We start from the raw sequence: 24,263 nt of genomic DNA on the forward strand, positions 1-24,263 counted from the left end.
TTGTTGCAGGAAATAGTGTTTGTACGATTACAGATTTTGGTTCGGCTAAACTTTTCCTAGATAATAGCACAGATATCAGCACACGAGTTACTGGAACAATGTAAGTCCTGTTTAAAATGATAGAAATGATGCCTCAAGAATAATATCTTGGTTGTACATTAATGAGCTTGTATATAGATATAAGATACGTGGCATGCATGTTTTGTGTAATGGAAAACTTCTACTTATATTCAGACCTATTTTGAAAGGTCAATTAGCAAAAGCTAATAATAAGAGTGATTAGGGCTGAATGTTGCATGTATTGAAAAAGTCACAGAGCTAAAGATTTTATGCTAGAATTTCAAGAAGAAATTACTTAATTTTATAGTTTCATGCAAAGCTGTACAAACATTCTGAAAAAATTCATGCATTGTTGAAATAAAGAGGTTTGATCGTACTACTAATCATAGATATTCAAATTTACATTTTCATGCAAACCTGTATAAACATGGAGAATATGAAAGGCTCCAAATCTAAGTAATCTCATAAGCGTTCTCCTGCATCAATTCTGAACACAACAAAGTAGCCATGAAACTGTTAAAAGTTTAGAGTGCTTTTGCTGAATGAGTGCAAGGACTGTATCCATTTTGTAGTTAGAAAGTATAATCCAGTTATGTACCGTTGAAGAAAGTAATATCTTTAGATTGCAGCATGGGATACCTCTGACCATTCACAAAGGACAATATAGAAATCTTATTACAATATCGGTGAGTAACTGAATAAGATTGAACAAAAGCTGTGGAGCACTTTTTATAAGCTAAGACATAGACAAATTTCTGGTTTGTGAAATTTGTTGAAAGGATTATAAAAAACTAATTTTTGCTATTGAACTAGATAATGATCAAAAGAAGCTTTAACAAGTTACTCAAAGAAAAGATGACGGGGATAACCTATTAGAAATGATGGATAAAATTCAAAGCAAGTTTTAAATTAGATATCCTGCGACAAAGCATACAAAGTTTAACAAAAAAAATTCTCTGTGTTTTACTGTTTATGACTGTTTAAAACTTTGAAAGCCTTAATTGTTAATCTTAAGTTTTAACACCTTTTATTCCAAAGTTTAGTTGATTGGAATCTTATGCATCATAAGATGATTTGCAGATTTCAATATGATTCTTTTCTTTCTGTCCCTTTTTATTGCCACAGCTCAATGGAAAAAAAGTTTCGGATTGAAATTAGTCTACATGCACTTACTCTGTTTGTGAATAGGTTATCTTTAAATGTGAAACTGAATGGTGCCAAATGGAATTCTTCCTGGAGAAAAAGAGAGCATGTTAAATAAAATAAAATAAAAGTTTATAAAAGAAAATCGGCAGTGAAAAGCTAAATAAAACAAAAATTGGAGATACTTTTGGCATTGATTTATCAAAGGAAGCGCAAAATGATTTAGATATGTTGGAAGAACTACTTATCTATGTCGATTCTTAGGTTGAAGAGTTGACAAACAAAAAATTAGGGCAATCGTTGAAAGTTGGAAAACGTAGAAAATTCTGAAGTTTCTTCATTCTTCATAAGGGTATCTATGAGCCAGCGAAAAGTGTTGAGGGTTCTGGGTGTTCACAAAATAGGGAGAAAAAATAGGAATACCAATGAATCTAGGAAATATCATAGGAAAAGAGTGCACAAACCTCAGATTCGGATGTAAGTCGCCTCACAAAGAATGGAGAAGCATAAACTCAAAATGCGAGGAAGGCTAAGTGTTTTCACCAATTAAATTCTGCATTCAAGTTGCATTTAATTACCTCTGTTATGACTGCTTGTTTTATTTATTTCATATCTTGTGATGCAATGGATGCGTCTATTTTGGCTCCAAAAGTGACCTGTCGTACCAATGACATGCATCGACATACATGTTCGAGACATGCATACCATGCCAATTTGGCGCAGCCGCCGGACCCAGGGAAAATGACGTGGAGTTATCCTGGACTTGGCTGTTTCAAACGTTGGGGCCCACGCGAAACTACATTGACATGCCGGAGGATCTTGGGTCGCGGCTCGCGCTGATGTGTTGTGCCTAACACGCACATTAAAAGCCATGAAAAACAAACAACCGGCGGCAAGTGTAGATGACCACGTTCGGACACCAAAAACGATGGGAAAAAGAGGGTGTGGGCTTCCAAACTGTGGTGGCTCCCTCCAAAACCTTTCATATGTGCTACTGCACAAGTGGTGTCCTTACTCCTTAGTCAATCATAGCTATTCAGTGAAAAATCGACCATGTAGAACGCGCCACTAACACGCGTGTTAGGAAAACCGTAGTACGCCCTGTACCGTTTTAGTAGAATACTTACGCCATTTTCTGCGGCCTCATGTGAAAAAAATCACAGTCGTTCATTAAAAAATGGACGATGTAGAACGCGGACGTGCCACTCCCCACTAACACGTGTGTTAGGTGAACCGTACGATGCATCCTCCCACCATTTTTTGCGTCATGTGGAAAAAAGGAAGAATAAAGGGACTAATGCGTGATTAAGGAAAGTGTCCAAAGCCCTCATTGTTGAAGTCTTATGATGTTTTTGAAGGGAAAGAAGGGCTTCAAGAAGGAGGCAACGAGGAGTTACTATTCAAGGGCAGCTTGCGTTCTTGAAGGAGGTTTCATTTTTGAAGTTTGTCAGGTATGTTCAGTAGCCATTTTTTTCTGGTTGTATACAGTGGGAAAATTTGCATGTTTTGGTTTATACGTAGTGCGAAAATTTAATTGTTTTGTTTTGCTTTGGTTATTCTTGTTTTGCTCTAGTTTGAAATTATTCGCGTTAGGGTTAGATATCGGGCTGAACGCGTGTTTGCTGGCTCCAAAAAGCCGTGGTAAAACGCACGACAAAAACGCGTGTTAGTCTCGTTGTACTGTCGTTTTGGTGGGTGATTGGTGTTAGGTTGCCCGCATCTATTTGGTCTGTCATTTCTGGGCGAAGCTATTCGAACTTTGTTTTCGCTACAACCTTCACATTTGACAACAATTCCACTATTGCGCTTTTCGGTATGAGTCTTATTGATAGCCTCATCGGTTATCGGCAAGACAATATTATGCTTTTGCTGCTTCTCTGATGGATTTCCATGCATTGTTAGTCACACAATAGCCGCGGCCTTGCGAACTCCGTCGTACGCATTGAGTAACACGCGATTTACTAACACGCATGTCAGTCCTTGGACGATAACAATTAACACACGTGCTAGTCCTTGGATGATTAACAATTAACACGCGTGTTAGTCCTTGGATAGTTAACACTAATATTCAAATTATCTTCAAATGATTCAAATGAATATGTAGAAATACCCATATAAATTTCTAGATAATTTTACACAAGTATTTTTGTCTTCTTTTTTTAATATGATTTACTATTTATTACATAAATAGTCTAAAATAACAAAAAAAAATGTCTGTTTTGGAGCTGTGGCCGAACGTGTCTATTCTGGCTCCAAAATGGCAGTACAGATTGACTAACACGCATGTTATTCGCGCGTTTTAGACCGTCGATTTTGCAATAAACAACTATGATTGACTAACCTGTCACTAACATGTTGTACGAAAGGTCTGTTTTGGAGCCTAAATAGCTTCAGCCGAACGCGTCTATCTTGGCTCGAAAAAGACAATATGGATTGACTAACACGCGTGTTAGTCTCACGTGCGTGTATTCTGGTTCAAAAACGAAGTACAGATTTACTAACACAGGTGTTAGTAGAGCGTTTTACACCGTAGATTTTGCAATTAACGACTGCAATTTAGTAACCTATCGCTAACATGTTGTACGAAAGGTCCTCTTTGGAGCGGGAGCACCTATTGTACAACGTGTTAGCGTTGTGTTAGTCAATCGCTGCCCATTCATTGCAAAATCCACAGTGTAAAATGTACGATTAACAGGCGTGTTAGTCATTGCATACTACCATTTTGGAGCGGTCATGGGCGAAAGCGCATAACGCACCTTGTTAATCGAAGAAACTTTTGATTAGTTGTGTGCATCATATGAATCTAAGGTCTTCGTAGGATAGCATGATATGGAAATGTGTAAGTATACAAAAACATCCATAGACTATTGTGCAGAAACTTAGATTGTAGAATAACATGGAACATGTGGTAGATGAACTTAGTTATTAGAAAGCACTAAAAAATTCAGGCATAGGTTGATAAAAATTGAAATAATTTATAGACGTCGCTATTAGTCTAATAAATTTGCATGTCCATTTTGGAATCATAGGTATCTCAATTTGAAATATGGAGGCCAACTTTTCTTTAGAAACAAGCAAAACACAGGTCGCATTTTGGGGACGAATAAGCGATGATAGGTTGATGAACCTATTTATCTATGAAGACACCGCATTTCTGTCCACGGTGAAGTTGATCCTTGGGCCTGAGTACGTAGATGGTGGATGGAAGTACAAAACGAATGCAGACATAGTGTCTCTATTTATGGCATGGTGTCTGGAGCTCTGACCTGTTCTGAAAGTCAGAGAAATCATGAACAAGTGTGTGAAGAAGGAATGACTAGGCAGAATGGAAGCTTTATTAGGTTTGGCACGAGACATGGACGACTTTGAAAGTGTGGGCGGAGTGTGGATTCACGTGAGTGAATTCACTCCTCCCTTGCGATCGTTCTTTCTCTGGAGTGCCCCATTCGATAAAGAGGCCAAAAGAAGTGTAGCATAGGCTGGGATGTATGGTATTGTGCAATACCTTAAGACGGTCGATGTCTGGGAAGCACGTGTGGAGATGGCAAAATGGGGACCTTGGTTGGAATATAGAGCACTTGTGCAATGAACGATTCCTGCATGCACAAAACGACGGGGTCAACCTTGTGGAAGAACAACTAAGAAGGGTCGTGTGCTACAGTTTGGTGAAGGCTCCAGCAAGGAGACAAAAATTAACCAAGTTAGGAACATGGAAGTGTTGGATGTGGAAGAGGGCACAGTCACTGTTCACGTGGCGTAGCGAGATGGCACATACAACCTTTTTTGAAGCAAGGACTATGTTTTTTTTTCAAATGTTTTTGAATGTGTTATGTATGGACTGTTATATATACTGTCCACTGACTTCAATGGTCTAGTCAGCTAGCCGTCGAGGTTTATCTTTTAGAATGTAAACATTTTCAGAATTAATATAAAATATAGCTTTACTGGACAAAAAAAAAATTGTTGAAACCAACTGGTACTCTTATCTTCTCTGTTTTGAAATTGTTGTTAACATTTCATTACATATGGTGAAAAAACAAATGTTTTTTATTGTATGTGCATGAAATTGTTGTATAACATCAAAGTCAAGTTTTTCAATATATATGACTAGAAATAAAATTAAATTCTTGTAGCACAATTGAGTTTCTATTCTGGTCATTTTGGTCATTCTCAGAGCATTTTATATGTCATTTTGGTCATAACCAACTCTTCATCGGTTGCCTAACCACTGATTTGCTAAAAAAATGCAAAGTTTCTCAAAAAGTTGCAAAAAGTTGTCAAGCAACAATGACAACTTTTGCTCAAATGTGCATTTTTGTCTTTTAGGCATTTTTACTTATACTTAACCTCCTAGCATGACTTCCTAACATTAAACCGATATGCCTAAATGCCTAATGAGGCTTTAGAAGTCATTTTAGATCATAATGCAAATTTATGCTATTTTAGGCTTACAAGGGCTCATAGGCCAGATTTGAGAAAAGTAACAACCTAGGGGACAATCATCCTTGAAATGACTATCAAACACACATGTGGAGCTCTGAGTATTTCATTATTCAAACACCTAATCCAAAATATGGACCATCACCTCAAAATGTGGAAAATGCATAAAAAATGGTAAATAGTTTCCTAACACCTCACTTGGTATGATGAATCTCCTTAGCATGGTCTTAATTTCCCTATCTCTTCCATTTGGTGGAACAAGTTGTTGGTGCCCAAAACCACAGATTGGAAAACAAAAAGACTTGCCAAACCCTCAAGTAGTCCAATCGGCCTTGGGCAACAAACAGGGATGGTCGAAGACCAATTCCCTTTGCACTTTAGACTCCACTAAACCCAGGTGGGTGTGCATCTTCTTCTCAAGCACAAAAGAGGTTATTTATAGTGGATTTAAACTTTACTAAGATAGTTCTTCGCAAGATAAATTCCTGCTGCTACTGACTACTTTTAAAAATTGAAAACTGAATGAAAAGATAATTGTGTACAAAGATTGTTATATTTTGGAAATAAAATGATTTCAGGACATTCAAGAAATATGCAATAGAATAATTCAAAAGGTTTCAGAAGAATACTTCTCTCTCAAGGACCTAATGCATATTAAATCAGGATCTCAAAGAATTAACAACAGAGCAATGCCTCTATCTCAAAATATAATGATACTTTATGGACAGATAACATTATCAACTAAAGAGACAATATCAATAATCACTATAATGGTTCAGTATGTCTCACATAAACAATAAGAACCCAATCTCACATTTAATGTAACAAAATATGATTCACATTACAACAAATTCTTAAACAGATTTATCAAGAGGACAAAGCATGTTTCATCAACACAGAAAGTAATCAGTACATTTGAAGTAGAAATAGTGAATCTTGTATATTAATGTCTGAGAAATGATAGTACACAGAAGCTACACTTGGAGATACTTCATTGCAATTTGCTTACAAAAAATGACACTTCTGCTTCCTATAAAATTTCCTAATACATATGACTTTCAGTCCTTACAACAATGATGTTCCAAAACCCCCCCCCCAAAAAAAAAACTCCCTTTGTTACGCAAGATGCCTCAATACAAATACAAATGCTAAAAGACATGAATGAAAGGACACACCCTTTCATTATCTTAACAACTAACTGAACAGAAATTAAAACGCCTAACCAAGATATAAATTACATTACATAAACTAAAACACCACACCAGGACTTTTGATCCAGCCACCGTCCACATTTTTTAATATGCCCCGAGTAGGTCAAATCCTTATATGTTGTAGCATTGAAGATGGCATCCTTGGCTACATTCTCAATCACATAATTTTTTTCCAATTGATCGGCTGTGTTATTCATGTCAATGACATCTGCTCTGGCGATGGCTTGGGCTACATTAAGCATAGACTTGCACTTAGAGATCTATACGGGTTTGTCTTTGATCACACCTGCATCATCTACCAGACTGGGAACCCATGCTCAACAATCTGCTGGCATTCATCAAATTCAGACTTCAATGCCTATGTAACTCCGTCGCAGACCCCACACCTTCTTTTTTACTTTCTCTTTGGTCGTTGCATCCTATAACATCATGTCGAGTCTATCTCAAATTCTGGTGTGTGAAATCATATTGTCCATGTTCCTCTGATATTCACCCCAGAATTCATTCAATGCTTTCTCCATATTGTCATACCTCCTACTTAGCAACACACAAGTGGTATCGGCCCTAATGCTCTTCATCTGTTTTTTCAACTTGTTATGTTCATAAGATAGATTTTTAAATTTTTTCTTCCATTGGCCTCCTGAATCTATAATTTGGGGAATAGGGTGTCCACTCCTCTTAAGAGTCTCTTCATACAAAGCCTTATGCTTATTCTTCTCTGCTATCTCATGTTTCATTTGGGCCTTATTAAATTTTGAAATATTGATACCCATGTCAGCTATGACTATATGATCTACTTCTCCAACCTTCAAGGTCATCATGTGACCAAAAACTTTATCTACATCAATGATTTTTGGCCTCTTATTAGGAGGATATAAGGCCCATAATAACATTTCTTCCTCCTTTGGATCATATCTTGATCCAATAAAAATATCTTGCACTCCTTGGATGTTTAACTTCATATCCTTATTATCTAAATGTAACAAAGAATCAAAAATAAATGAAGCACTCAGGTCCCCTCCTGGAAACACAATTATTCCTACCTCTACTAGTAATTGTTTGCCCCTTTGCGGGGTCATAGTCTCAACTTCTATGTCAATTTCTTTCTTCAACCTCATCATCATTTCTACTTCATTCTCATGGGTCACATTTGGCATTGCTTCCCTCAATTTCTTACCCTTGAAGTGGTACAAGAATTATTTGAATTCCTTAGACTTAATGAGCTGATCATCAGATACAAAAGAATCATGTTCTACCATTCTTTCATCTGTCTCTGTATTTAGAGCAACAATAAGGCTATCCTTTGCCTCTGAATCCTTCTCCTTCTTAGGGGCACAGAGCTTGGAGACTACTTCATTTTCCCCTGAATCACTTTGGGCTGGTTCTCCCTCCATGTTTTCTAGTCTTTGCCTTCTTTCCTCTAGCTTCTTCTCCAAGGTCTCCATAACTCTTGCAAGCTCTCCCACCTCCTTATTCCTGCTCGTCTTCAAATTCATCCTCCTCATGGAGGTAGTCTCCCAAATCCTGTCTTTTCCTGCTTGAATGGATGTAACCCTCAGGATCATAGAGTGCTCTAGATAGGTGCTGAAACAAATTGTATTCATTCACAAGCTTCCTGTCAATGGCCTCGTATGCCATAGTTGATACAATTTTAAAATCCTGAAACTTAAGTGTGCTAGAGAGGAAAGCTTGCTTGTGTGCTCCTCCGAAATGTTTGACATTAGACACACTTAACTGCCTTACAATTTCCAAGAAGGCAATCCTGTCAGGTACAGGCTTAGGGAGAACATATGGATAACCCTCAAATCCATAGCATCAAACAAAAGTGAAGTTTTGGCACGAGTACCAATCACCCTAGTTGTGATTGACCTTTGGATTTTGGTGCTTGTGAGGCCTAAGAAACTTCTTAACCTCCTGGGAAAATGATCCTTGCCGAGGCTCACCAAAGAGCAAGAAAACAGGTTTGACAAAGAACTCAAATTTGAGGTAATGAGAATTCCCGAACCTGTAATCCCAAAGGGAAACCCATAATTGCACTGGTTTCTCCTTTCCATCTTTCCCAACTGTATTCACATTCAATTCTTCTGACCATAACCCTCTAAGTCTCCCATAAAATAAAATGATGTGCATTAATAGTGATTAGTGCTTGAAATATTTGTTTGGATTGTCTTTCAGATTTAGGAAACCTTCATGCAATTTGTCTACTAGGTAAGAACCAAAGTCAAATGCCCTAGGCTCATGCCTCTGAACTTCTACTCCTAGAATAAGTGGTCCTATGTTTGCCACATCAGGAGCTTCAACTCCTCCCACTTGACCACAAGCCATATATGTATATTGCAGATACTTCTTAAAAATATTCATGTCATATGGAGGACCTTCTTCCTCTGTTAGCCTCCCCTTCTCTGCTTTATGGACAGCGAGGTTCCAGCTCTGGTATGTAGTGTCCATCTTCCTATACTCTTCTTCCAAGTCTACAAAAGATAAAGGCAATTCTGCCTCCAAATCTACTGCAAAAACCTTCTAAATTGTAGCCTTTGCAAAATACACTAGAGCAGTCCCATCAGGCAACATAATGCATCGCTTGTTTGCATTATAATTTCTTACTAAAAGCTTCAACAAATCAATGTTCACAAACACATTGGGCACTACAAGTTTACCGAGACCCCTTTTCCATGGGTTTGAAATTGGTGTGGGCTCATCCCTACAGAAGTAATGAAAAAGGAACAACTCGTGCCCTCACCCTGTGGTGAATATATCCCCAAGCTCTCTGTATCTGTCCTCTAACTGCTCGCGGATAGGAAAATTTGTCTAAGCTCTGCGTGACCTAGCACCTGGAGATCCCATTTGGTCTATCATGTCCTGATTCAGCTTTCTACTCGATTTCTTTGTTGCGGTACTGTATACTTCGGCAGCTTTTCACTTCCCTTTTGAGCTTGACCCCTCCATTTCTTCAAATTATTTCACTCTATAGTCAGTAACTCAGAAATTTTCTCAATAAGCACTTAATATCTTTCTGCAATTACTTCGTGAGAAATGTTGCTCTGCAATATCGGCTATTTGGGACAGATTTGCAATCTTTGTAATTGATTATTGCAATCTTTGACAGATTTGCTTTGTGCGGTAACAAATCTACTCAATTTATGCATTTAATGGAAACTATGTTGTCATGGTCAGTTCTTCTCATTACGAAATCCAATGGCTAATCGGCGACACTCCTCCCGATGATTCAAATGTTTGGTGTCGGTTGTTATTACTTTACCACTTTTTGGTTTCTGATCGGAACAAACTACCCCAACCCACTTATCGGGTCTCAGAATAGCTATTTTTTCTTTATCCTGATGGTTCATTTCATCGCGATGGGCATCACTTTAGTCTCATATTTGCCTTTTGTTTTAACACTTCATCGACATAACTCTCTCTGATGCATTCACCTTTGGTTTCCTTTTACTTAAGTCATCAGGTATCAACATAGTTTATTTCTTGTCCCTCCGATACCCCGATGATCTCAATATACCAATCCGCATTCCGACTAAGACCACCGCATTATCGGTATAACTTATCCTGACGAACTCCTTGTTATTACTGTTTTGGCTTTTGGGTGATTCTGTTCCATAGTCTGCTAAAATCTGCAAAATTGTGCTTAGCACTTCATCTTGCCTCTGAGTTATTGGTCTGAAGGTTTAGGGTTTTTGAAATTTACCCTTTTTATATCTTGGAATCCCCACATTCTATTTCTATGTTAATTTTCCACTTAAGTGGAAGGGTCGGTCCGTCGTGAAGGGGTCCCCCCTTTACTTTTTGCCTTAGGCGGGTCTCTATTAATGTTTTATTTTGTGCCCTTTTCCTAAGTTTTTAGTTCTTTGTCGGGTCCCTTAAAAACCATGCAAGTTCTGGTAGATCCGACGATGCGCGTGAATTCACAAAGGCTTGAACTTTACCTTTTGCGAAGCAGCGAAAAGAGTGGCGGGCTCGAAAGGCAGGTGGATCCCTTGATTAAAAACTGAGCATCTCAAAGACGATCTGATGGTTGGTGTTGTTTCGCATGAAAGAAATGTGCGGAGTTTATCTTTCATGAAACAAGGAAAAGATTGGTGGGACTGGCTGGTGGGTTAAAGAATGAAGGTTAATGGACGATATCTTCTGGTTGATCCAACGACCCGCGTTGTTTCATAAAGGAAAGATGCTTGGAGTTTATCTTTCGCGAAGTAGCAAAAGGGAAGTGGGCCCAGAGTGAGGATGATGTGGAAAGTAAAGAAGGTGCATCTTGAAAAGGATCTGACAATCTGCATTATTTCGCTTGGCGAAATAGCATGGAGTTCATCTTTCGCGAAGCAGCGAAAGGATGGTGGGCCCGACATATAGACTAGTCCTGGTTTTTAAAGGCCGATCAACTTGGAGTTGATTGAATGGCCTGCGTTGATTTGCAACTAGAAGCAACACAAAATTTACCTTTCACGAAATGGCGAAATGAGCTAGCGGTTACATGGCGGATGATGTGGACGACGTTGTTTCGTATGGAAAAGATGCACGGTTTTTAATCTTCGCGAAACAGCGAAAAGCTAGGACAATGAGATTTCCTTTGTGGTCCGTTGGATCTTTTTTTAAAATTCAATTGTGAATTGATTGCCAAAACATGTGGATTAATGTTGCAATTCAATGCTTTGTTTCCGTATTAAGCCTCACATCAACGGAATTTTAGTATCATTTCAAGGAATTTTGCAGAGGAACCATTGCACAGAGCGAGTTTCTTTAGGAAACAAGTAAGTTCTGCACTCATTTTGAAAGTTACAGTTCTAATTGGTTTCATCAGGTGTTTAAATTCTCAGAGGTCTATTTAAGTTTTAAATTGAAATAGCTATAATTCAAGATGGCACCACGAAGAGATTTCACAGGGAAAGTGAATTATCAGGATAGAGCTATATGTGATGATTTCTTGGAACAATTAACCATGTCTACAAATGTTGCTGCTAAGATCAAAGAATTAGTGCCCAAGGCCCCCCATTTGAGAATTGGAGATGGTTTGTATGACAAGGGGAGCTGGTTGAGGGATTCACAGATAGGGATATCAGGGTTGGGAATTTTCATGGTGGGTTTTGGCCAAAGACATTCCTCTGCTCCAATGAATAGTATATGGGAATTAGATGTGGGAAAGCTCATAGTCCCTGGGGTTTTTATGGATGTAGATTTATTAACCCAAGTTGCAAATAATTATGACCCTATTGCTAAATGTGTGAGAAATGTGAATGGGGGAGCGTTAATTGAGATTAACGATGATGAGTTTAGGAAGGTGTTTAAGCTCAGTGAGGTATCAAACTACTTAGAGCCAATCAATTTTGATACACTTGGATAGGTCTACAATGTACAGAGAGATCACCTCAGGAGTGTCCCTTTGAAAGAATTTTTTGTCAAAATAGGAGGGTTAACTGTTGTAGGCCCTAGTACCATGGAACCCTTCTCTTTGAATTTGTTTACTCTGAGGGCTAAAGACATGTATTGGTCACTTTATCAGATTTTTGGGGAAGATGCTGAAACCACTATGCCAACTCACTATATGCTAATGATAGCACAGATCTTAAACCCCTCTCTGGCAGTAACATTTGCTTATGCACCTTATCTCACTGATGCAATCCATGTAGGATTGATAGGGATTAAAAATAGTAAGGTAGATAGACCTTTTGGGTGGTACTCTCTTCTCATGCATATGTTTTTGTTTAAAGGTGTTGATTACTTCGCTAATGAAATGGATCTGGTTAAGGAAAAGGATGGTGAAGAGATGCCTGTGCAATTATGGAGCACAATTTTGTCTTGGGATAAAGAGGATGTCAGTTATTTGAAGTTTGACAGATGCTTTGCATCTAGGCTTAGGATTCTGTTGTGACAACAAAACCCTAGGATCCCTAAGGCCCTGCTAGAGTGATAACTTAATGAATAGCAGATAGTACCAAACTAGTACTGAGAGGGGGGGTTGAATCAGTACAGACAAAAAAACATTCCTAAAATCGGTTTGTCAGCAGACACTGCGCTTTGACAAACAAATAGTAACACCGGTCTTAAACAAAGTACAACTGACAAAACCTAGAATAACTGAGACAAGCATAAACTGGTTGACACTTATCTTTTCATACAATCTAATACTTCATTTCCATTTCACCCTAGTGCATGAATAGGTACTCTATCATCAAAAAATAATAACAACTAGTTTAACATGTTTTACCGACAGACATAAGACACTGAACCATCTCATGAAAACATCACACATGACATAGATTTTTCACTTGGAACCCCAACTGGGGAAAACTGCGGTGGGGATGAATACCCACAAGTTGTTTTAAACTCTTTAGAAGTCTGCTCTGTTAGGAGCCTTTTCCGGTTAAAGACTGATACAATAGGCTCTGTTAGGAACCGATCCTGTTAGGGATCACCCGGTTAAGGGATGGCTAAAATACCTAATTAAGGGTTAAACTCGGTTAAAGGTTACCTTGTTAGAGGATTTCAAGAACTCAATGGTTTTGAGTCAACCTGTTAAAGGATTTATAGTAAGCCGGTTAAAGCTAGCCTATTAAGGGATTTCTCAACTATTGAAGTGGTTAGAGATCAACAGGTATTACAATGACTTGGTAACAACACTCAATGCCAATGCAGATCCGCTTTAGCTCCTCTTCACCTTCTGCACTTTCACTCTACAGGTATCACTTCTCTCCTCTGGTCTGACAAGAATCATGTATCACTTCACTTGGATACACACGCATAACTTTTTTCCAACCACCTCAGAAAGAAACACAACATCGACCTTATAGGAAACAGATAGATCGGTAGCATAAACCCTAAACCCTAAACCCTAAACCTGTTAGGTTAAGCAATTCAAATGGTTCAATCCTGACTGTTGAGCACATTACATTAAATGCAATAGTCTTGAACCGATCTCAAGACATTCTCCATCGTTCTTTTTCCACTTCTTTCATGGCGGTTGATAGCCCATCACGCGTTTTCGCCATTTACAGACTTCGCACATTCCTGAGGTAGATAGGAACAATCGCCTTCATGCAAGATCCTTCATGCGCACAAGGCTGACATGGAAACACGATTTGTTCTTCGTTACAAAGCTACCTCATCACACAAAGTCACTGGTTGAGTCACATAGGCTAGAAGCACTTCAACCAGAAACCTTGAAGTTGAGACTACCAATCGGTAGTCATACAAAGCTTCCATGTACCAGTTCTCATATCAACATGTCGATTCACCTTGAATAGACATACCGCTTCACTTTGGCACATATACCGGTTCACAATGTTATACCGGTTCTCACATATACTGGTTCTTTACCGATTCTCTCTTCTTTAGCATATTTGACATCAATGACAACATACAATGTCATTATGTCCTCATACCGGTTCACATAATGCCAACAATCTCCCCCTTTGGCATTGATGGCAATATACAAAGATATCTCTCTGCTTCACATCTTCTCATATCAATTTTTGTAGATATCTTCTCCACTTCACTTCTTCTCCCCCTTTGACAACAATGTCGAAGTGGAGGCACAAGCTTCCCTATTCCATTATGCTGCTCCCCCTGAGGAGTAGCATCCTTCAACACATCAATCCAAAAAAAATTGACTATGCAATACCTGACTGATGTGGAGCAAATACCTTTAGTTCACCTCCTGAAGGGGTAGTAACCCTAATTCACCTCTTAAGTACATAAATGTAGCCTTTGGGAGAGGCTTGGTGAATATGTCTGCTAACTGCTCCTTACTGGAAACATGTTCCAGTGCAATCTCTTTGTTTTGAACCTTTTCCCTCAATAAATGGTACTTAAGCTCAAAGTGCTTGGTTCTAGAATGTAAAACCAGATTCTTTGAAATATTGATAGCACTTGTGTTATCACAGAATATGCTTACCAGTTCAGATACAGGAACTTTGAAGCCATTTAAACCATGCTTCATCCAGATTGTCTGAGTGTAGTTCATGAAAGCTGCAACATACTCTGCTTCCATTATGGATTGAGAGATACAACTCTGCTTCTTACTTATCCATGAAACCAGTCTACCACCAAGAAAGAATGCACCACCGGTTGTGCTCTTCTGGTCGTTCACATTACCTACCCAATCAACATCTGTGAATATTTTCAAGTTGAAATCATTGCTATATGGATACCACAATCCATAGTCAACTATTCCTTTTAGATACCTAAGAATCCGCTTGACTGCAACCAAGTGGGATTCTCTTGGACTTTTCTAGAACCTTGCAGTAATGCCAATTGCATGTGCAATATCTGGTTTGCTATGCACTACATAATGCAACTTACCAATAATTGATCGGTATTCCTTCTCATTAACCAATGCTGAGTCATCCTCTTTGGATAGTTTACAACCGGTCACCATCGGTGTACCAACCGGTTTGCTATCTTCCATGCCAAAGGTCTTCAACACCTCTTTGACATACTTGGACTAAGTGATAAAGATTCCATCTTTCATCTGCTGAATCTGCAGTCCAATGAAGAACTTAATCTCCCCTATGAGTGACATCTCAAACTCTTTCTTCATCTCATCTGCAAACTCATGAATCATCTTGTCATCTCCACCAAAGATAATGTCATCAACAAATACCTCATAGATCAGGATCTGATCTCCTTCAGATTTCAAGTAGATATTACTATCTTCTCTTATTCTCTCAAATCCAATTTTCACAAGATGGGAGTGCAGATGTTCATACCATGCTCTAGGTGCCTGCTTTAGACCATATAAGGCTTTATGTAGCCTACACACCATGTCACTATCTTCAGATAGGGCAAACCCATCTGGTTTCTCTATATACACCTCCTCTTCAAGTACACCATTTAGGAATGCAGATTTTACATCCATTTGATATACTTTGAATCCTTTAAAAGATGCATATGCAAGAAGCATACAAACTCCTTCCAATCTGGCTATAGGAGCAAAGGTTTCTCCATAGTCTTCTCCTTCTTCTTGGGCATATCCTTTACACACCAGTCTGACTTTGTTTCTAATCAGTGTGCCATCCTCATTCAGCTTATTTCTGAAAACCCATTTGGTACGGATGACATTTTTATGCTTCGGTCTGGGTACTAAAGACCATGTACCATTTTTCTCTATCTGGTCAAGTTCCTCTTCCATTGCCTTGATCCAGTCTTCATCTTTGTGTGCCTCTTTGAATGATTTAGGCTCAAATTTAGAAATCATACATGAGTTTTCTCTGACCTTTCTCCTTGTAAGGATTCCTACATCCTTATCTCCTATGATCTGCTTAGGATCATGATTCGGCTTGACATATCGAGGAATGGTCTTAACAGATTCCTCTTGCTTTTATTCTTCATCCTCTTCTCCATCAGTGTCAGCATCTACATCTACCAGTGTAGGAACATTGTTACTGGTACTTGGTTGACTGGCAACCAATTCCCAGAAGGTTACAACCGGTTCATTTACTGCTTGCTCACTGTCGGTTTCCTCAGTTTTCTTAGAGGTTTCATCAACTCTCACATTGATGCTTTCCATAATTCTTTGGGTCCTTTTATTGAAACACTTGGGAGCTTTGCTTTTGGTGGAATACCCTAGGAATATTCCCTCATCACATTTCGTATCATATTTTCTCTGGTGTTCGCTCCTCTTGATGTGACATTTTCTACCAAACACTCTAAAGTAGCTAACCACAGGTGTCTTACCGGTCCAATACTCATAAGGAGTTTTATCCTTACCTTTCTTGATGAGTACTCAGTTCATTGTGTAGACTGCAGTGCTCATCGCTTCTCTCCAAAAGGTGTGAGCGACCTTTCCTTGAATCAACATTGTTCTTGCTACTTCAACCACTGTCCAGTTATTCCTCTTTGCTAGGCCATTCTGCTATGGATTCCAGTGGGTAGACAGTTGCCTCTTGATGCCGTGTTCTTCACAGTACTTGTTGAATTCACCAGAAGTGAATTTCCCTCCTTTATTAGTTCGAAGACACTTGATCCTTTTACCGCTTTCCTTCTCCACTAATGCTCTGAAAGCTTTGAACTTTCCAAAAGCTTCAGACTTATCTTTCAAGAATGTGACCCACATCATTCTTGAGCATTCATCAGTGAGAATCATGAAGTACCTATCACCCTACACACCTAGTTTTCATAGGACCACACAAATCAGTATGCACAAGATCAAGTAAATTGTCAGCAGTGAAAGGTTTACCTTTAAAGGTTGAGGAAGACATTTCCCCTAGTTGACATTCTCTGCACAAGGTATTTTTTGGTTTGATCAGCACTGGCAACCCTCTAACTGCCTTGATCTTACTGGCCTTTACAATGTTGTCAAAGTTTACATGGCAGAGTCTCCTCTGCCATATCTAGCTGTCATCAAACTTGGCCATAAGACATGTACTGATATTTGCATTCAGCTAAAATAAGTTACCTTTGATCTGCATGCCGGTGGCCACCAATTCACCATTCTTTCCTTTGATTCTGCACACTCCATTCTTGAATTCCAAAGTGAGACCACTATCATTTAGCTGGGAAACACTTAGAAGGTTGTGTCTGAGACCATCAACCCAATACACATTGTCAGCACTGCTCTTTCCATTCAGAGAGATGGACCCTCTTCCTTTGACCATACATGGGTGCATCATTACCAAAGTGAACCACACCACCATCATATTCTTCCAAGTTTAGAAACTTGCTCCAGTCACCAATCATATGGTGAGAACAACCACTGTCAATAATCTACTCATTGGAATTATCAAAGCGAGAGACAAGAGCCTTCTTGTCTGACACATCTTCCTTGACAATGGCAAACACAATATCTTCATTTTCTTCATCTTTTGTTTCCTCGTCTGTGACAACTTCATCAACTGCCACAAAACAGTTTCTCCGGTTTCCTCCTTTGAATTTCTTGAACCTTTTCAGTTTGTCCTTGTTGTCACCATTAGGACAGTTTACAACAATATGTCCTATCCGGTTGCAAGAAAAGCATTTCAAAGGGAGCTTACCTCTGTATTTACCAGTTCCTTTAGGAAGTTTCCTGGAAAGAAGAGCTTCAAATTCTATCAGAAACTCCTCATCATCCATTACTCTGCTCTGTCTTGTTTCATCACTGGTGCTTGCTTCTTTTCCTTTTCTAGATGGTACAACAGAAGCTTTAAAAGCTGATTCAGTCTTTTGAACACTACCATCAAAACTATTCAGCTCATAGGCTGTTAGCTTTGCAATGATGGAGTCTAGGGATACCTTAGTCTTGTCTATTGATCTCAGCTCCTAAATAGTAGCAACCCTTATTGCATAGACCAGTAATAAGGATCTCAAAACTTTTCTTACCACAATGGAATCTTCTATTTTACCACCTGCACTCTTGATATCTCCGACAACAGTTTTGATTCTTATTCCATATTGTTGAATGGTTTCACCTTCAACCATTTGCATGTCTTCAAACTTCCCTCTAAGGCTTTCTTCCTTAGCTTGTTTTACATGCTTATCACCGCCATAGATCTTTTCAAGAGTATCCCATACTTCTTTGGGATTTACTTTATCTTGGACATCAATAGACTCAATGTTAGATAAACAACTAATTAGGGCTTCCATGACTTGCCCATTCTCCTACATCTCTCTCTTTTGGTCATCAATGAGAGTACCGGGAGGGGCAACATAAGCATCCTCAACATAGCTCCAGTGTTGAGAATGCATGCTTCTGATGAATATCTTCATTCTGTCTTTCCATATACTAAAATTATCTCTGTTGAAATTTGGACCTTCCCTCTTCATCATTGGACTGGGATCTTTTCCTCAAGCGGTTAAGCTTATAACACAGAGGACCTGGAGGATTCTCTAATACCAATTGATAACTTAATGAAGAGCAGATAGTACCAAACTAGTATTGAGAGGGGGAGTGAATCAATACAGACAAAAACACATTCCTAAAACCGGTTTGTCACCAGACACTGCGCTTTGACAAACAAACAGTAACACCAGTCTTAAGCAGAGTACAACTGGTAAAACCCAGAATAACTGAGACAAGCATAAACTGGTTGACACTTATCTTTTCATACAATCTAATACTTCATTTCCATTTTACCGTAGTACATGAACAGGTACTCTATCATCAAAACATAATAACAGCTAGTTCAACATGTTTTACCGACAGACATAAGACACTGAACCATCTCATGAAAACATGACACATGACACAAATTTTTCACATGGAAACCCAACTGGGAAAAACCATGGTGGGGATGAATACCCACAAGCTATTTTGAACTCTTTAGAAGTTCGCTCTATTAGGAGCCTTGTCCAGTTAAAGACTGATACAATAGGTTCTGTTAGGAACCGATCCTGTTAGGGATCACCCGGTTAAGGGATGGCTAGAATACCTAGTTAAGGGTTAAACTTGGTTAAAGGTTACCTTGTTAGAGGATTTCAAGAACTCAATGGTTTTGAGTCACCCTGTTAAAGGATTTACAGGAAGCCGGTTAAAGCTATCGTATTAAGGGATTTCTCAACTGTTGAAGTGGTTAGAGATCAACAAGTATTACAATAACCTGGTAACAACACTCAATGCCAATGCAAATCTGCTTTAGCTCCTCTTCAACTTCTGCACTTTCACTCTGCAGGTATCACTTCTCTCCTCTGGCCTGGCAAGAATCACATATCATTTCACTTTGATACACACGCACAATGTTTTGCTAACCACCTCAGAAAGAAACACAACATCGACCTTATAGGAAACAGATAGGTCGGTAGCATAAACCCTAAACCCTAAACTTGTTAGGTGAAGCAATTCAAACGGTTCAATCCTGACTGTTGAGCACATTGTATTAAATGCAATAGTCTTGAACCGATCTCAAGACATTCTCCATCATTCTTTTTCCACCGCTTTCATGGTGGCCGATAGCCCATCACGTGTTTTTGCCATTTACAGACTTCGCACATTCCCGAGGTAGATAGGAACAATCTCCTTCATGCAAGATCCTTCACGTGCACAAGGTTGATGTGGCAACATGATCTGTTCTTCGTTACAAAGCTACCTCATCACACAAAGTCACCGGTTGAGTCACACAGGCTAGAAGCACTTCAACTAGAAACCCTAAAGTTGAGACTACCAACTGGTAGTCATACAAAGCTTCCATGTACCGGTTCTCATATCAACATGTTGGTTCACCTTGAACAGACATACCGCTTCACTTTGGCACATATACTGGTTCACAATGTTATACCAGTTCTCACATATACCGGTTCTTTACCAGTTCTCTCTTCTTTAGCATATTTGACATCAATGACAACATATAATGTCATTATGTCCTCATACAGGTTCACATAATGCCAACATAGAGTTCCTTAGGCCTAAAGAATTTGCTGAAGGTATCAAGATTGTGCACAACTGGGGTGATGTATTTTTATACCCTGTCTCTATGGTGTTTAGAGTTTATGGATTCAGAGGAACTCCATATTTGCTTCCTTATCAAGTCCCATTGAAGATAGGAATTGCAGAGATCCTAAGGCAAATCGGGGGTGTCCAAGAGGCAGAGTTAACAAATAGGGGAAAAGGGACCATTTTCCCTACCATCACCATTGCTCATCAATTTGTAATTACCAAGGGTGGCTGGAAACACTTTGATGATTTCTTTCAACCATATAGGTTGCCTACTATAGTATCAATATTTGTCGACCCTGAAGATTTCTTCAATGGTATGTTCAGAAAGAGAGCAGTATGTAAAGGTAGATCACATCAGTTCCATTTTCCTGAGGATCTGATCAGAAATGAATTCAATCTAGATGAGAAAGAATTGAGAAAAGAAAAATGGGTAGCATTAAAGAAGGATCTTGATTTTATTCACCAATTTGATGGTGGTTATGATCCTCTGTCTAGTTTTACTCCCTTTGAGGAGAAAATTAAATTCTTAATTCTTTATTTTGAAGACCTAATGCAGACATTGAAGGAGAAGAGGGAGGTTATAATGAGGAATGATCTTGAAAGGGATAAGTTGGTTTTAGCCAAGCCTGCCTTTGCCAAGGCCATCCCTCCGGGTGATTATGTGATGCATAAGAAGCCATGGTATAGTGTGCTAGTTTCGATAACTGATGAGCCCTCTACTTCAAAAGGAAAGAGAGCAATAGAAGATGTCACTGACATCCAAAACTCCCCTAAAAGGAAAAGGGTAGGCAAAGAGGTGCAAACATGTGAACCTCTGTACTCTCCCTCCCAATCCCCTATCCATGTGGGAGATGAACAAGCAACGGTAGAGAAATTGTTGCAGTTAGGAAATCTCGGGGAGATTGCCTACACTTATGAGGAAACATAAGAGGGAATGCCTGAAGAGCCACTGAGTGCTGAGATGAATTTGACTGTAGATGAGTTCAAAGGAAAGGAACTAGACCCTGCTATCAAACAAGCCAGTGAGGAGTTCCTGGCTGATAATAATTTTGTTACAACAGGGTCCTTTATGCAATTTGTTTGGAAACAAAACATTGAGCAATTTAGGGCAAGATGTGAGAAGAAAAAGAATGAGCAACCCCACAAAGATGTAAATACAATGGAGGAAGAGGTGAAGCAAGAAATGATGGCAGAATTCAAAGCCATTACTCCTAAAAAGGGGAGAGAAATGGTGTCAAAGGCTGGTGTTTTATTCCTTCCTGAATGGGACATAGTAGATGCCTTAGTGCTTGAAGCAGTAAGGAAAGAAACCAAGCCCCTATAAGGAGTGACATTTAGTAAGGATAATGTTGCTTTGGTTATGTTTCCTAAAGAGGGATGAGAGCAGAAGTAGGAAGAACACCTCAGAATCCAGCTACCTAGTAGGTATGATAGTGAAGAGAGTCCAGGACACTGGAGTGGTGGAAGCTGCCAGTACAGTTCTAGAAACTACAAAATTCAGTGTGGTAGTGGCTAAAAAAGAAGCTAAGGAGAGAGTTGATCTCCAAGTAAAACTGGAAACAATTTTAAAGGCTTATAATGAGGCCAAAGGAGAGATATCCAACCAAGATAGCATCATTGCTAGTTTACAAAGTCAATTGGTAGGGTAGTACCAGAAAGGTGAGTCCTCTACTTTAATGATTGCATCTTTTCCAGCAAGACCCCCACCCACTAGTCCTATCATTGAATTTCTGCCTTCTCCTATGACCTCTGGTTTCCAAGCAACTAAAACCATAGAAGATGAGATGGAAAAGTTTAAACAGGCTCAAGCCTTACTTGCAAGCAACTATGAAGAAAAGGTCAGAGGTACAATTTTCAAATTTGTTGACTTAGTTAGAGCCTCTATTGTATACATTTACATGAAAAGAATTTTGAATATTTTGACTGATTTGAAAGAAGATAAGGCCACTTTAGAGCCAATTCTGAATAAGTGGATGCCTAGGGGAGTGGAGTTGGAACTTATGTGTTCATCTCATGTAGAGGCAAAGGCTGATGCCAATATCAAATCCACTTGTGAGTTAATAAAAGGGATGACTGGATTAGCAGAAGAAAGGGCAGGTGTGAAGAGAAAAGCCCACATATATAGAAAAGAATATTCTGATCATAAGTATGAGTTGTTTCTCGGGGGTTTTCTTGGTCCAAATTAGCTGAAAGAGGAAAATGCATGGCTTGATGAGTTGGGGTATAACTTGTCTCAGAGGGTAAATGAGGTCATTAATACAGATGACACGTCTTTATTTATTAAGACAATTGAGGAGATTCAGAAAGTAAAGTCACATTATGGTTTTCTAGAGACAGAGGTTGGGCAATTGAGAATCACATGAAAAAGGCTAAATAAGATGAAAAAGAAGATTGTTAGCTTCTCTTGGCCAAGTGATGACATGTTCCAAGAGTGGAAAAACAAATATGCAGTACAAGAAGAGGAAGTCCCAGAACAGTTAGAAGATGTTGCAGCGGAACAACAAACTTAAAAGGCCATTAGGAAATAAAATGATTGTATTTTTCTTTCCTTTTCAGTGGGAATCATGGTTGTAACAAACTTTTCCTAGGAAAGTCTGAAGCTTTTTTGCATCCATTTTGTTATAAATGGATACCAGGACTTGGAAAAAATCATCACAAGAATTTGTAAAGAAACTCTACTGAAATATATCTAGGGTGTTTCTAGTTCTCTTAGAAATTACCTTGAGTCATGTAAAATTTTCAAAATGAATATAAATATACAGATCAAAGTTTCAGGCCTAAATCTTCTTTGTCTTCTGGTGTGCATTCATTAGTTTTATGGTTTCATTTGGATAATTTAGGTTTATTCAATTGAGCATGGATTGTGAGGTAATCTTATAGATATATTTCTACTTTTCTCTTCAGGAGTGGGATTAAATATGCGTGAAATATTTTTGTCAGTAGATTAATTGTTTGTTGCTTTGAATTTGATAAACGGTTTTAGTTTAAAGGGAAAGAACCCATATATATGTCAGGCATGTATGAGGTTCATGAAAGCCAAAGTGATGAAATGTATGAGAATGTTCAGTTTTGAAACTCTTGCTTGATTTAGGTGACTTTGTAGCCTGGATAAGGCATTGATATCAGTTATGGAATTCTTTTTATCTTTCTTGGGATCAAATAATAAAAATGAGCATAAGTTTTCTTTTATGTTTCAGTTTTATTGAGGTGATGAAGTCCATAGGTTTTTAGCATTGGTTTACTGTGGATCTCAATTTAAAAGTGTGAAAGTATTCACAAAAGGTATACCCACCTGAGCTTTGGATAAGTTCGAAGTGTAGAAGGTTTTGTTGAAACCTTGTTATATGTTAGTCTGGAATTCTATTTTCTTGGTGTCCTCTTTATATACAAACAAAGTTATTAATTTTTCTTACATGGAGGAATAGGAAGGAATCAGAATTTGAGAACACCACTCCTCGCACTTACCATGGTCCTATCGGGTCTCGGCATAACATAAAAGTTCTTCTTTTGACGTCTCGATGAATCCTCATTTGATGCTTTCTTTATCGGTATAACTCACACCGATACTCCAACCAATGCTTCTATCTTCATCGGGGGTTGGAATAGCTCTTTTCTATTCCTCCCAAAATCTTGATGAATTCCTGATGCACTTTTGTGTTATATGCTTCCGAGTTCTTTTATCTATATAGGTAATACCAATGGCTCAACCTTTCGATTCTCCATATCATCGGGGATCGGTCTAGCAATTTTCGCACTACTCCAATATGGTTCTTCTTTCCGATGGGCTCGCCTTCAGTTTCCTTTAATCATTGGGTATCGAGATAAAAATTTCTTATTACTTCCAATCTCCTGATACTATGTTATAAGCTTGGCCATTTCATTACAAGTTATACCGATGGTTTCATAGGTCATCGATATAGCAATTTATATGCTTTGCCAATAAGCCGATGCAAGCCGATAGAAAGCAACGGCCTACTTCCTCATCAGAACAAGCTATCTCGATGGAACGATCTTTCGAAAAGTGCATACCGAGTTGAGTATTTTTTAATGTGCTCCAA

The 24,263-nt window shown here is 38.7% G+C and overlaps 1 long non-coding RNA gene across 1 annotated transcript; it reads right to left on the reverse strand.

The window, feature by feature from the left end:
• Window positions 1-417: 417 nt before the first annotated feature.
• On the reverse strand, window positions 418-1,760 carry LOC131060964 (uncharacterized). Its single transcript, XR_009110465.2, has 3 exons — window positions 1,668-1,760; window positions 1,234-1,293; window positions 418-547 (listed from the first exon to the last, which is right to left on the reverse strand). It is a non-coding gene; the product is annotated as an uncharacterized LOC131060964 (long non-coding RNA).
• Between the last annotated feature and the right edge of the window lie 22,503 nt (window positions 1,761-24,263).

This window comes from Cryptomeria japonica, chromosome 9, assembly GCF_030272615.1.
Source record: "Cryptomeria japonica chromosome 9, Sugi_1.0, whole genome shotgun sequence".
NCBI lineage: Eukaryota > Viridiplantae > Streptophyta > Pinopsida > Cupressales > Cupressaceae > Cryptomeria > Cryptomeria japonica.